This window comes from Bubalus kerabau, chromosome 7, assembly GCF_029407905.1.
Source record: "Bubalus kerabau isolate K-KA32 ecotype Philippines breed swamp buffalo chromosome 7, PCC_UOA_SB_1v2, whole genome shotgun sequence".
NCBI classification, from domain to species: domain Eukaryota; kingdom Metazoa; phylum Chordata; class Mammalia; order Artiodactyla; family Bovidae; genus Bubalus; species Bubalus kerabau.
In genome coordinates this window covers 24,992,367-25,006,828 of record NC_073630.1, presented here as the reverse complement: position 1 = coordinate 25,006,828, position 14,462 = coordinate 24,992,367, and positions in this window count along the sequence as shown.

Below are 14,462 nucleotides of genomic sequence, written 5' to 3'. Positions count from 1 at the left end.
AAAGAGTCAGACATGACTGAGTGACTGAACTGAACTGAATGACTTACATAAATTCAAACAGCTAGTAAGTGTCAGAACTCAAATTTATCTCACTCCAGAGCTCATGTTCTTATCACAATCCAAATAAAGCTGAAAAAAAATAAAATAAAAGAGATACTATATTGCAAAGCTACAATTCACTCTCTGGAAATAAATTTATTCTAAGAGACCTGCAGGTGCCATTGGGAATAGAGTATTATTGGCAGCTTGACTATGCCTAGTCTCTCTGGCCCCAGGAAGGCAATTAAAAGTCTGAAGGAGTTACTCTGTTGTTTCTGCTTCCTAAGATGGAAAAGAAGAAGGAAACAGGCTTTCTTCTAGTATCTCAGAAAGATCGAGTTGCCTAAGGAGATAAAGATGAGTTAAACAGAAGGATATCCAGCAAAACAGAGTTGATGCAAGAGGCTCCTGAACTCAAGAGAAACTTGAACTAAAAAATGATGATGATGACGATGATGATGCAAATTAAGAAAAATGTGCTGTGGCATGAAAAACATCTTTTTAAGTCTAAAAAACAAACAAACAAACAAAAAACATGATTTACCAGCTTAAAAAGTCAATAGATTAATGGAATGAGGAGACAGAAATGGTTGTAACATAAGTTAATGGATTGAAATATCAAGTTGAAGAAATAACTAAACCACAGAGCAAAGCTGGAATGGATGTAATGAAAAGATGAGGAGATTGGAGGATATATTAATGCACATGGAGTATAAATAATAGTAGCTAACTGTTTTAAATGAAGGCATGCTGCTGCTGCTGCTAAGTCACTTCAGTCGTGTCATAGATGCAAAGAAATAAAAATTAAGCTATGAATAGAAAAAGAAAGTCCTCAAGATGAAGAGAAACAAAGCTGGAAGACTGACAAAAGCTCACAGCTGGTCATGTCATTTCTGAATTTTAAAAAATCTGAACTTTAGGAATAAAAAAATAATTACACAAGTTTACAAGTGGAAGTCAAATGCTTATCTACAAAAATAAAAAAATAAAATTTATATTGGAATTCTTTATTTATAATTTGTTGTTGTTTAGTCACTCAGTCATGTCCAACTCTTTTGCAATCCCAAGGACTGTAGCCTATCAGGCTCCTCTGGCCATGGGATTTCCTAGGCAAGAATATTGGAGTGGGTTGCCATTTCCTTCTCTAGGAGATCTTCCTGACCCAGGGATCAAACTCATGTCTACTGCATTGGCAGGCAGATTCTTCCCTACTGAGCCACTGAGGAAACCCATATTGGTACCTAAAAAATGAATAGTATCTACAAACTACTATGAAAGTGGGGTGCAATCCATGAAACTTCTTGAAGATGGAGAAAACAAAGAAAAAATTGCAAAAAAAAAAAATTACAATATATATAAAATGAGAAAAAAAATATTCACCAAAAGACAAATAATGTGTATTAAAATTGAGAATTAGTTTAATTATCAATTAGTTCACTGTGCAAAATCACATTTGGGCTTCTCAGGTGGCACTGTAGTAAAGAATCCACCTGATAAGCAGGGGAACGCAAGAGATGAAGGTTCAGTCCGTGGGTCAGGAAGATCCCCTGGAGGAGGAAATGACAACCCACTCCAATATTCTTGCTTGGGAAATCCCATGGACAGAGGAGGCTGTCAGGCCACACTTTATGGGGTGGCAAAGAGTCAGACGTGACTGAGCAACTGAGCACATGCACACACATACTTCAATGGATATTAAAATAAAATTAAAGATCAAAATTACTAAACTACCTATCAAACAAAGAAATTGGAGTAACACTGAAGAGGGATGAGAATAGAAGAAAGTGAGGAGAAAGAGATTGCAACATCTATCAATCTTGTTTGACAGCCTGCCAGCTTTTCCATGGCCTCCTAGATGATGGACAAATGATCGGAGATGCATGAATAAGCAAATTTTCCCCTTCAACATTCATAATATTTCTATAACAGCACTACTGACAGTCTTTTTATCTAAGGCTCATTTTAAATAAATATATTGCTGATTCATTGACTATTGTCCTATAAATGTTAAATATCTATTCTATTAATATCTTATTATTGACCAGTCACAGTATAGATGCTTTCCAGATTAAGGGTTAACCCGCCTCTTTTGTGGCTCAGCTGATAAAGAATCCGCCTGTAATGCAGGAGACCAGGGTTTGACCCCTGGGTTGGGAAGATCCCCTGGAGACGGGAAAGGCTACCCACTCCAGTATTCTAGCCTGGAGAATTTCATGGACTGTATAGTCCATGGGATCTCAAAGAGTCAGTCACAACTGAGCAACTTTCAGTTTCACTTTCTCCTCTCTTGAGACATCTGTAAACTGCGTTGCATTCTTAGCATCTTCAGGTAACTGATTATTGAGAAATTTCCATTTAGCCAGAATGTTAGATAGTTCCTCAGGAAAATTTAACAAGAGACCCAAAGAATAACAGTCACGTGTTCCCAGGTGGCACAAGTGGTAAAGAACCTACCTGCCAATACAGAAGATGTAAGAGATGCTGGTTCGATCCCTGGTGGGGAAGATCCCCTGGAGAAGGAAATGGCAAACCACTCCAGTATTCTTGCCTGGAGAATCCCACAGATAGAGAAACCTGTCAGGCTATAGTCCATGGGGTTGCAAAGAGTCAGAAGTGACTGAAGTGACTTAGCACGCACGTTCATTGATTTACTTGGTTGGTGCCCACAGTGCTTTCCCCTGTTGCATGTAAAGACTCCATGCACTTCCCGCTCTGTTGGGATGATGATCTGCTACAACATAGGCTGCAATAGGTACTGCAGGTCTCATAATAACTGCATTATTCAATAGAGGTTCTAATTAAACCCAAAGAACTAGTTCAGTTCAGTTCAGTCACTCAGTCCTGCATGACTCTTCGCGATCCCCTGGACTGCAGCACCCCAGGCTTCCCTGTCCATCACAAATACCCAGACCTTGCTCAAACTCATGTTGATCAAGTCAGTGATGCCATCCAACCATTTCATCCTCTGTTGTCCCCTTCTCCTCCCACCTTCAATCTTTCCCAGCATTGGGATCTTTTCCAATGAGTCTTCTCTTCCCATCTTGTGGCCAAATTATTGGAGTTTCAGCTTCAACATCCGTCCTTCCAATGAATACTCACGACTGATTTTCTTTAGGATGGACTGTTTTGATCTCCATGCAGTCCAAGAAACTCTCAAGAATCCTCTCCAACACCACAGTTCAAAAGCATCAATTCTTCTGCACTCAGCTTTCTCTCTTTTCCTTCTCAACTCTTACATCCGTACATGACTACTGGAAAAACCATAGCTTTGGCTAGACAGACCTTTGTTGGCAAAGTAATGTCTCTGCTTTTTAATAGGCTGTCTAGGTTGGTCATAGTTTTTCTCCCAAGGAGTAAGCGTCTTTTAATTTCATGGCTGCAGTCACCATCTGCAGTGATTTTGGAGCCTAAGAAAATAAAGTCTGTCACTGTTTCCATTGTATCCCCATCTATTTGCCATGAAGTGGGACCAGATGCCATCACCTTCATTTTTTGAATGTTGAGTTTTAAGCCAGTTTTTTCACTCTCCTCTTTCACTTTCATCAAAAGGCTCTTTAGTTCCTCTTTGCTTTCTGCCATAAGGGTGGTGTCATCCGCATATCTGAGGTTATTGATATTTCTCCCAGAAATTTTGATTCCAGCAATTGCGAACTAGGTATGACAGTACATTGAGCACCCATGTCCAGCAATACTAGCATAGTTTCTGCACTACCACTAAGTCATTTTATCTGTATGCAGGTCAGGAAGCAACAGTTAGAACTGGACATTGAACAACAGACTGGTTCCAAATAGGAAAAGGAGTACGTCAAGGCTGTATATTGTCACCCTGCTTATTTAACTTCTATGCAGAGTACATCATGAGAAACGCTGGACTGGAAGAAACACAAGCTGGAATCAAGATTGCTGGGAGAAACAGCAATAACCTCAGATATGCAGATGACACCACCCTTATGGCAGAAACTGAAGAGGAACTAAAAAGCCTCTTGATGAAAGTGAAAGTGGAGAGTGAAAAAGTTGGCTTAAAGCTCAACATTCAGAAAACAAAGATCATGGCATCTGGTCCCATCACTTCATGGCAAATAGATGGGGAAACAGTGGAAATACTGTCAGACTATTTTTTGGGGCTCCAAAATCACTGCAGATGGTGACTGCAGCCATGAAATTAAAAGACGCTTACTCCTTGAAAGGAAAGTTATGACCAACCTAGATAGCATATTCAAAAGCAGAGACATTACTTTGCCAACAAAGGTCCGTCTAGTCAAGGCTATGGTTTTTCCTGTGGTCATGTATGGATGTGAAAGTTGGACTCTGAAGAAGGCTGAGAGCCAAAGAATCGATGCTTTTGAATTGTGGTGTTGGAGAAGACTCTTGAGAGTCCCTTGGACTGCAAGGAGATCCAACCAGTCTATTCTGAAGGACAGCAGCCCTGGGATTTCTTTGGAGGGAATGATGCTGAAGCTTTTGAAACTCCAGTACTTTAGCCACCTCATGCGAAGAGTTGACTCATTGGAAAAGACCCTGATGCTGGGAAATAATGAAGGCAGGAGGAGAAGGGGATGACAGAGGATGAGATGGCTGGATGGCATCACTGACTCAATGGACATGAGTCTGAGTGAACTCCGGGAGTTGGTGATGGACAGGGAGGCCTGGCGTGCTGCGATTCATGGGGTTGCAAAGAGTCGGACACGACTGAGCGACTGAACTGAACTGAACGCAAATGACTTGTCAACTCCTGGTGACTCAACTGCTTCTTATCTAGGAGATTTGGATTAAGTGATTACAACAGTCCCTCTAAAACAAGAGACTTCTGAATATTTTTGAGTTAATTTTTCTCTCCCTTGATTTTATTTCTTCAGCCATCCAAGGAAATTATTTATGGAGATAAGCAATCAGTTTCTTTTAAGCCCAGGGAGAACAATTGTCTGAAGAGTTATAAATGCCTGTCTGAAGAGACACTTCTATAAATAGCTGCATCTTTTTATAAGTTCACTCTCTAAGGTTTCAAAGACACAGCCTTATTTATAGCTCAGTGGATATTTTTTATTGTCAAATAACAAAATGTAGCAACCAAACAATAAAGTGGTAATAATAGCAAAGGCTAAGATCACAATTTTCCCATTTTAAGAATGGTTTACTCAGACTTCTCCCTCTCACTACACTTGATCTATCCTACCACGTGTATGTGCTCAGTCACTTCAGTCAGGTCTGACTTTTGTGACCCCATGGACTATAGCTTGCCAGGCTCCTCTGCCCATGGTATTCTCCAGGCAAGAATACTGCAGTGGATCACTATGTCCTCCTCCAGTGGCTCTTCCCAGCCCAGGGATGAAAGCCATATTTCCTATGTTGCAAGAGGATTCTTTACCTGCTGAGCCATTGGGAAAACCCCTATCTTAACACAGTAATAAACAAGGAAATATCTCAATAAGTCTATTAGTCTAATATTCCCAGAAAAACAATTTAAACTATCTGGATAAAGGATTAACACTTGATAGAATGCAAAACATCAGGGTTGGATTAAACTTCTGCCAGGCAGAATAGCAATTATGAGAATAATCTCCTAAAGGTAAAAAAAAAGCTATTATATAATCCAAATTTTCATAAATTGAATAAAGTAGGGAATCACCAGACCATTCAGGTATGACTGAAATCAAATCACTTATGATTATACAGTAGAAGTGAAAAATAGATTCAAGGGATTAGATCTGATAGAGTACCTGAAGAACTATGAACAGAGGTTCATGACATTGTACAGGAGGCAGGGATCAACCATTCCCAAGAAAAAGAAGTGTAAAAAGGCAAAACGGTTGCCTGAGGAGGCCTTGCAAATAGCTGAGAAAAAAAGAGAAGCTAAAAATAGACAAAGGAGAAAAGGAAAGATATACCCATCTGAATGCAGAAATCCAAAGAATAGCTAAGAGAGATTAAGAAAGCCTTCCTCAGTTATCAATACAAAGAAATAGAGGAAAACAATAGAATGGAAAAGACTAGAGATCTCTTCAAGAAAATAAGAGATAACAAGGGAACATTTCACGCAAAGATGGGCACAATAAAGGACAGAAATAGTATGGACCTAATAAAAGCAGAAGATATTAAGAAGAGGTGACAAGAATACACAGAATTATACAAAAAAAAAAAAATCTTCATGACTGAGAAAATCATGATGGTGTGATCACTCACCTAGAGCCAGACATCCTGGAGTCTGAAGTCAAGTGGGCCTTAGGAAGCATCACTATGAACAAAGCTAGTGGAAGTGAAGGAATTCCAGTTGAGCTTATTTCAAATCCTAAGAGATGACGCTGTGAAAGTGCTGCACTCAATATACCAGCAAATTTAGAAAACTCATCAGTGGCCACAGGACTGAAAAAGGTCAGTTTTCATTACCATCTTTCCAATATTGTAAAGTAAGTAACTGCCAATTAAAATCAATAAATTTATATTTTTAAAAAAAAAGGTCAGTTTTCATTCCAATCCCAAAGAAAGGCAATGCCAAAGAATGCTCAAACTACTGCACAATCACACTCATCTCACACGCTAGTAAAGTAATGCTCAAAATTCTCCAAGCCAGGCTTCAACAGTATGTGAACCGAGAACTTCCGGATGTTCAAGCTGGTTTTAGAAAAGGCAGAAGAACCAGAGATCAAATTGCCAACATCTGTTGGATCACTGAAAAAGCAAGAGAGTTCCAGAAAAACATCTACTTCTGCTTTATTGACTATGGCAAAGCCTTTGACTGTGTGGATCACAACACACTATGGAAAATTCTTAAAGAGATAGGACTACCAGACCACCTAACCAGCCTCTTGAGAAACCTGTATGCAGGTCAGGAAGCAACAGTTAGAACTGGACATGGAACAACAGACTGGTTCCAAATAGGGAAAGGAGCACGTCAAGGCTGTATATTGTCACCCTCCTTATTTAACTTATATGCAGAGTACATCATGAGAAAAGCTGAGCTGGATGAAGCATAAGCTGGAATCAAGACTACCAGAAGAAATATCAATCACCTCAGATATGCAGATGACACCACCCTTATGGCAGAAACTGAAGAATTAAAGAGCCTCTTGATGAAAGTGAAAGAGGAGAGTGAAAAAGTTGGCTTAAAGCTCAATATTCAGAAAACTAAGATCATGGCATCTGGGTCCATCACTTCATGGCAAATAGATGGAGAAAGAGTTGAAACAGTGATAGATTTTATTTTCTTGGGCTCCAAAATCACTGCAGATGGTGACTGCAACCATGAAATTAAAAGATGCTTGCTCCTTGGAGGAAAAGTTATGACCAACCTAGACAGCCTATTAAAAAGCAGAGACATTACTTTGCCGACAAAAGTCTGTCTAGTCAAAGCTATGGTTTTTCCAGTAGTCATGTATGGATGTGAGAGTTGAGAAGGAAAAGAAAGAAAGCTGAGTGCAGAAGAATTGGTGCTTTTGAACTATGGTGTTGGAGAAGACTCTTGAGAGTTCCTTGGACTGCAAGGAGATCCAACCAGTCCATTCTAAAGGAGATCAGTCCTGGGTGTTCATTGGAAGGACTGATGCTAAAGCTGAAACTCCAATACTTTGGCCACCTGATGGGAAGAACGGACTCATTTGAAAAGACTCTGATGCTGGGAAAGATTGAAGGTGGGAAGAGAAGGGACAACAAAGGATGAGCCAGTTGGATGGCATCACCGACTCAATGGACATGAGTTTGAGTAAACTCCGGGAGTTGCTGATGGACAAGGAGGCCTGGTGTGCTGCAGCCCACAAGGTCACAAAGAGTCGGACACAACTGAGAGACTGAACTGAATTTTCACACCACCACTGAGACTCAGGAAGATGGCACAAACAAGAGGGTAGATGTGGTTTTCTGTTACCCCAGCATCCTCACAGTGCTTCTACATTAAACGAACGGAGATATCTGTCAGGGGCAGAAACCAAGGCACCTTCTCTCTGGCTGGGGAATGAGGTGTCAGGGGAGAAATTAGATAGGAAAGGGAAGGACAGCATAAAGATCTTTTATAAGAGATCTCCACCAATTGAAACATTAATGCATGCAATGCATGCACGCGTGCACACACACACACACACAGTCGTCAATGTACAATTTATATTTTTGTTCTACTTACTAATATGTAAATTTTAAAATGTACTAACAACATAAAACCTTTAAAGGACAAGATAAATTATAAAATAATAAAAATTCAAATAGGTCTTCTCATTTCCTAATGAATTATCTCTAGCACTGCATGTAGTATATATGTACCTCCCTTGGAGACCAACAATAAAAGAGAGATTCTAGAGTTAGAACCATTCATATTCATTTAGATGGAATAATGCCTCCCATTTCATCATTTTATGAATATCGTTATTCCTAGAGATTTTTAGATGTGAATTTTCTCAGCATTTTCAGATTTTCATACTGGCTTATTTCATATAAACTTAGTACATTTTTCAAAACCCTATGAGAATTTAGAATCTAGAGAATCAACCACTCTGAGAATTTTGCTTTGCCATAGAAAACATAAAAACAATGAGACCATGAGAGTTGTTTCAAAATTAATATAATTTTCCTATATTTAAGTATCAAATTAAAATCAATTTACTTCACAGATTAGGAAGTGTGTTTTTCTTAAAATCTACCTATAAAATTAAGATTGGTATTCCTGTTAAGAAGAAAGAGAGAGAGAAAAAAATATTTTATGCCACTGACCAGAGAACTTTATAATTCCTAGATTCTACCACCATTAGATATTTGGCCTGTTTCCTAGAAATCCCTGATCTTTTTCTGTTAAGTAACTTGATTATATCAGGAATTTGATTTTTCAGATTAATAATGAAACTATCAAGTAAAATATCCTCATAGGTGTTTTGTTTTTGTGGGAAATTGATAAGAACTTATTTCCATTAAAAGCATCTAATTGGTATGTGCCTATGTGTGTCTACGTGCTCAGTCTCTCAGTCGTGTCTGACTCTTTGCGACCCCATGGACCTTAGCCCACCAGGCTCCTCTTTCCAGGGAATTTTCCAGGCAAGAATACTGGAGTAGGTTGCCATTTCCCAACCAGGGATCAAACCTCCAAATTGAAATGAAGAGGTGTCACTGGTATTTCCCCCAGCCATTGTTTTTTCAAATGTAACTTTGTTTTTTTAAATGTAATTTTGTTTTTTCATATGTAACTTTTAAGAATGCCATAATTGTTATTAACATCTCTATGAGTGGGAATGGTGAGAGAGGTAATTTGAGACTGAACTAGCAGGACCCGGATTGAAATCCAGAAAACAGGAAAATCTATAGTTTTTCTTATGGCTTATTCACCTACTCTCCGGCCTCAGTTTAATTGGGAAGTCACTGGAAGAGGCTAATCTAGTTTTACATCACACAAAGGGTGGAAAATAAAGTGAGACCAAAAAAAAAAAACATGTACCGATATTTCTCAAAAGCTAACAGAATGAAAAAGAAAATAAAGGAGAACATATTTTTAAATTATTTACAATTAATTTGCATTTAATTTATATTCCCATACCAGTTAGGTGGGGCTTTCCAGGTGTTGCACAGGTAAAGAATCTGCCTGCCAATGCAAGAGACACAGGCTCAACCCCGCATCTGGGAAGATGCCATATGCAGAGCAGCTAAGCCTGTATGTCACAACAGTTGAGCCTGTGCTCTAGAGCCTGGAAACCAAAATCTCTGAACCCATGTACACCAACTACTGAAGCCCAGGAGCCTAGATCCTGTACTCCACAGTAGAAGCCACTGCAATGAGGAGCCCACACACCGCAACTAGAAAGTAGACCCCACTCTTCCAGAACTAGAGAAAGTCCACATAGCAACGAAGTCCTAACACAACCAAAAATAAATAATATTTTTTAAAAAGAATATAATTTATACCTGAGAGAATGTTATATATGAATTTTTCATCTAAACCATCTAAACCATGTTTAGATTAAACCATGTCAAATGTTGATCTGTTTATAGATTATCTTCTTAGAAATCTTCTTAGACCACTAAGAACATTTCCGAATAAATGTGTATCCAGAAAATTGCATGCACTACTATGAGTAAATTTGACCTATTTTCTCTTTAATATACTTCCATTTTGTGGAGCCTATACAGTGATCATATTTCAAATGAAAAATTATGGCAGCCATATGTGCTGAAAAAAGATATCAGCACCTCCTGTACCTAATAATTTGTGATTCTTCCTTTAAATGATAGTAAATGAATGTGTGGCACAGAAATTGTATACCAATCATGAAATCCTATAATTGTACTGATTAACTCTGATTCAATTACCAGATAGGAGCTCTCCAAGGAGCTCTCATTATGAGGATTAAAAAGAAGCTGAGTTATTCCACTGAAAGTGAAAGTGAAAGTCACTCAGTCATGTCCCACTCTTTGCGACCCCATGGACTATACAGTCTACGGAATTCTCCAGGCCAGAACACTAGAGTGGGTAGCCTTTCCCTTCCTCAGGGGATCTTCCCAACCCAGGTCTCCTGCATTGCAGGTGGATTCTTTACCAGCTGAGCTCAAGGGAAGCCCAAGAAAACTGGAGTGGGTAGCCTATCCTTTCTCCAAGGGATCTTCCTGACCCAGGAATTGAACCAAGGTCTCCTGCATTGCGGGCGCATTCTTTACTAACTGTGCTATCAGGGAAGCTCAACTAACTACTTCCCCTCAAATTCAGCAGTTCTTAAATTTAGAAAAATATGTACTTTAATGGTTTTGAAAGATTAATTTTTTTCCTAATTATGTCACCTGTATCTCTTGAATCAGTACAGGAAATCCCAGTATCTGCAGATAATCAACAGATGTCTAACTTATCACCCTATACTTACTTTCTCTCCTTACACAAAAATAAACAAATTCTAATGTTACTACAACTATTTTGTAATTCATTTGTATGAAAATGTTCTTTATTTCTTTGGGAAATTGTCTCCAAATTACTTGAGTTAAAATGCATGTGGCAAAATTATCATCACTATATAAATCTATGGAATTACATTATATATGCATTTAATTTTCTAAGACTCCAATAGATATACTTGGAAAATAAAGAATATAAAAATGGGAATGAGAGGTAGGGAGAAAAGAAAGAAAGGAGAGAAATAATTTGCATTATTTATATAATACACTTCTCATTTAATTCATTTAGCATAATCCCAGGGGGAAGAGGGACAGGAGACATGAATCTTCTATTCAGTCATTCTCAACTCTTTGTATAAAGGTTTTGTACAAACAAGTGTGAGTCTAGTGTTTAAATGTGTATTTTATACTATTGGACTCTAAATACAATCTAATACTTTATCATGTGTTAAACTGAAGAAGCAGCAATATATTCCAGCCTGAAGACCATCTATATCAACCCTTAGGAAATATGGTGTGTGTACATATTATACTATATAAGTGATATAGAGGATTCTCAAGGGTGACTTCAATAATATGACTTTCTCTTCAAACTGTAAGAGCTAATCCTCATGTAATCTGTGATTATGCTGTGCATGTGGACGGTTAAAAACATTGGTAATGAGGATATCAATCACTTCTGAGTCATCACTATGGCTCATATCCATGTGCTCTCGTCCACGGCCCCAGTCTTTAAACCATAGCCACTCCGGCCCCAGTCTTTAAACCATAGCTACTCCAAAAATGAGAGTCATGCTTCCAAAGTATTTTCTTATGTTGCAAAGATCTCACTATTCTTTTTACCTAAGCTATATGGGTCATTGTTTTTTTATATAAAAGTGGCATTGAAACATGTATAATATCATGTATGAAATGAGTCGCCGGTCCAGGTTCGATGCACGATACTGGATGCTTGGGGCTGGTGCACTGGGAGGACCCAGAGGGAGGGTACGGGGAGGGAGGAGGGAGGAGGGTTCAGGACGGGGAACACAGGTATACCTGTGGTGGATTCATTTCGATATTTGGCAAAACTAATACAATATTGTAAAGTTTAAAAATAAAATAAAATTAAAAAAATAAATAAATAAAACTAGCAGAAAAAGAAGTAACTCTATGCATGATTCATTCATTATGTTCATATTCTGTGGAAATTCACTCCACAGAATATGAACATAGAACTGAATCATAATACAAAATGACAAAAATAAACAAAATAAGAAAAATTAAGGTTCTCTTTTATGAAAACAATACATTTTCAAGGAAAGTTAATTATAGTATAAAATTAACATGGTTCTTTGATTCATGTATCATAAACTATTACTGTCTCTTTTCCACAAGTGATTCATTTGTAGATTCCGGGAAACCAACTGGATTTCCAAACTTAATTTCTTACATTCCCAATCAGTATAGTGGAATTGTACACTTTTTCTTTATTGAGATTTTACAAAACTTTCTCAGTTGACTTAATATGCAAAGCCAAAGTTTTCTCAAACTTATTGCTTGAAATGTAAACTATACATATCTGTACTGCATTTCTTTGTCTGAAATTTGACAGGGTAAATATACAAAAGAATTGATGATGTTACCAGTAACAGTGATAAATTGAATCAGTCATTTTAGTCACATATTATTTATTTTTATTAATATGCTATTAGAGGATATTTCAGTATTTGATATATAATCAAATATTTCAATGTTTCTAGTGAACTTACTCAGATAGAAGAAAATTCTCATTTTCAATATATTTTATATGAAAAGGGGACAAAAACTAAAATTTTGTGAATATGATATTTTGTTAAAAGGAATGAATGTGGTATTTGAATACCCTGTGTGTGTGCATATAAACTGAATGAATTCATAAAACTATGCTATTTGATTAAGCACACATGAATATATATCTTGAGACAATTATGAACTTATTATAAAAATAAAATCTAATATGATCTTCTATAAATATAGTAATAATGGCAGACAGTATTAACCTCAAGGTCTCTGGGATAAGGGGAAAAGGCCAGTGTATCATTTCTTATGTAAAATGTCACAGTGTATCTTCCTGAATAAAGCAATTATTTCTTCCTAACATCATTTTCTACACAAATTAACTTCTAAAATTACCATTTTCAATGCAAAATAAATTTCACCTATGCTGAATCTATTAAACAACAAACCCAATAAAATAAAACTTTGTTTCTGAAAGGTCACATTTTTAGAAGTCAAATGTGCTCTTAAATAATTCAATGTCCAATTTAGGGTTGTTACTTTCATATTATATATAGAAAGAACTGGCCTGTTCAGCATTGTTATTCCATTCACATACACTTGTTATAGGTTCTAAGCTAGCCTGCTGAACAAAGTCCATACTTGGCTCTTGAATGTTTCATAGTTTAGTTGGGAAGACATCCAGGTAAATCAGTAATTACAGGATCCTGTGAAAAAAGGCAAGCTAATGACATAAACAAGGGTAATATGGTGGACTGCCTCCATCATAGGAAGCCTCTTCAAAATAATCAAAATGAAATCTAAAGAATAGGTGATAAAGTACAGAAAGGGAAGAAATATTCCAGGGGAGAGACAGGGACTGGGAAAACATGATGTGTAAAAGAATAAGATATGTTGGAAGAATTGCCAGTACTTTTCGATAGTTAAAGAGAAGAGCCAAGCAAGGGAGAAGTAAAAGGTGAAGTTGAAGAAGCAAACGGGACCCCAATAATAAAGAGTCTTGTTGCTTTCCATTGAAAGATTTTTTAGCAGGGAAATGATTGATCTAATTTATGTTTAGAAAGCGAAAGTGAAGTCACTCAGTCGTGTCCAACTCTTTGCGACCCCATGGACTATAGCCCACCAGGCTCCTCCATCCATGAAATTTTCTAGGCAAGAGTACTGGAGTGGGTTGCCATTTCCTTCTCCAGGGGATCTTCCCAACCCAGGGATCGAACCCCTATCTCCCACATTTCAGGCAGACACTTTACCGTCTGAGCCACCAGATTTAGAAAGGTCTCTCTAAACCATTGTAAAAAATAGTTGACAGGAAGAGGGTTAACTAAAACCAGCAGTGATCCATTCACTAGAGTTATCCATTATGAGTCTGTCACAGACTCCACAGAAGAAATAATAAGATTGAAAGTAGGAATCCACCAGTGGATACTTTAGTCTTTCAATCTCTATTATTCCATGGATGTAAGAACTCCTAAGAATGCTGAATCTATTAATCCGAAGTCAGTAAGTGATTGGAAGTGGAATCGGGGAGAAAGAGAAATGCAAAGAAATCTAGAATAATTTCCCAGTTTGTACTTTGAAAAATTAAATTCAGCCAGATTTATTTCCTCATCAACATGGGAAAAATGGAAAGAATGGGTTTAAGATCTTAAGGGTGAGTTCGATTTGGGTACTGAAGAGTCTGAAGTGATTGTAGAACATCTGAAGGGACATGTCCAGTAGGTAGCTGAGTATGGAAGCTTGGAAATGTAGGTTTGGTAGACACCATGACTAATGGCAGCAAAGACTTGTATTTGCATAAGGTAGATATCTCGGAG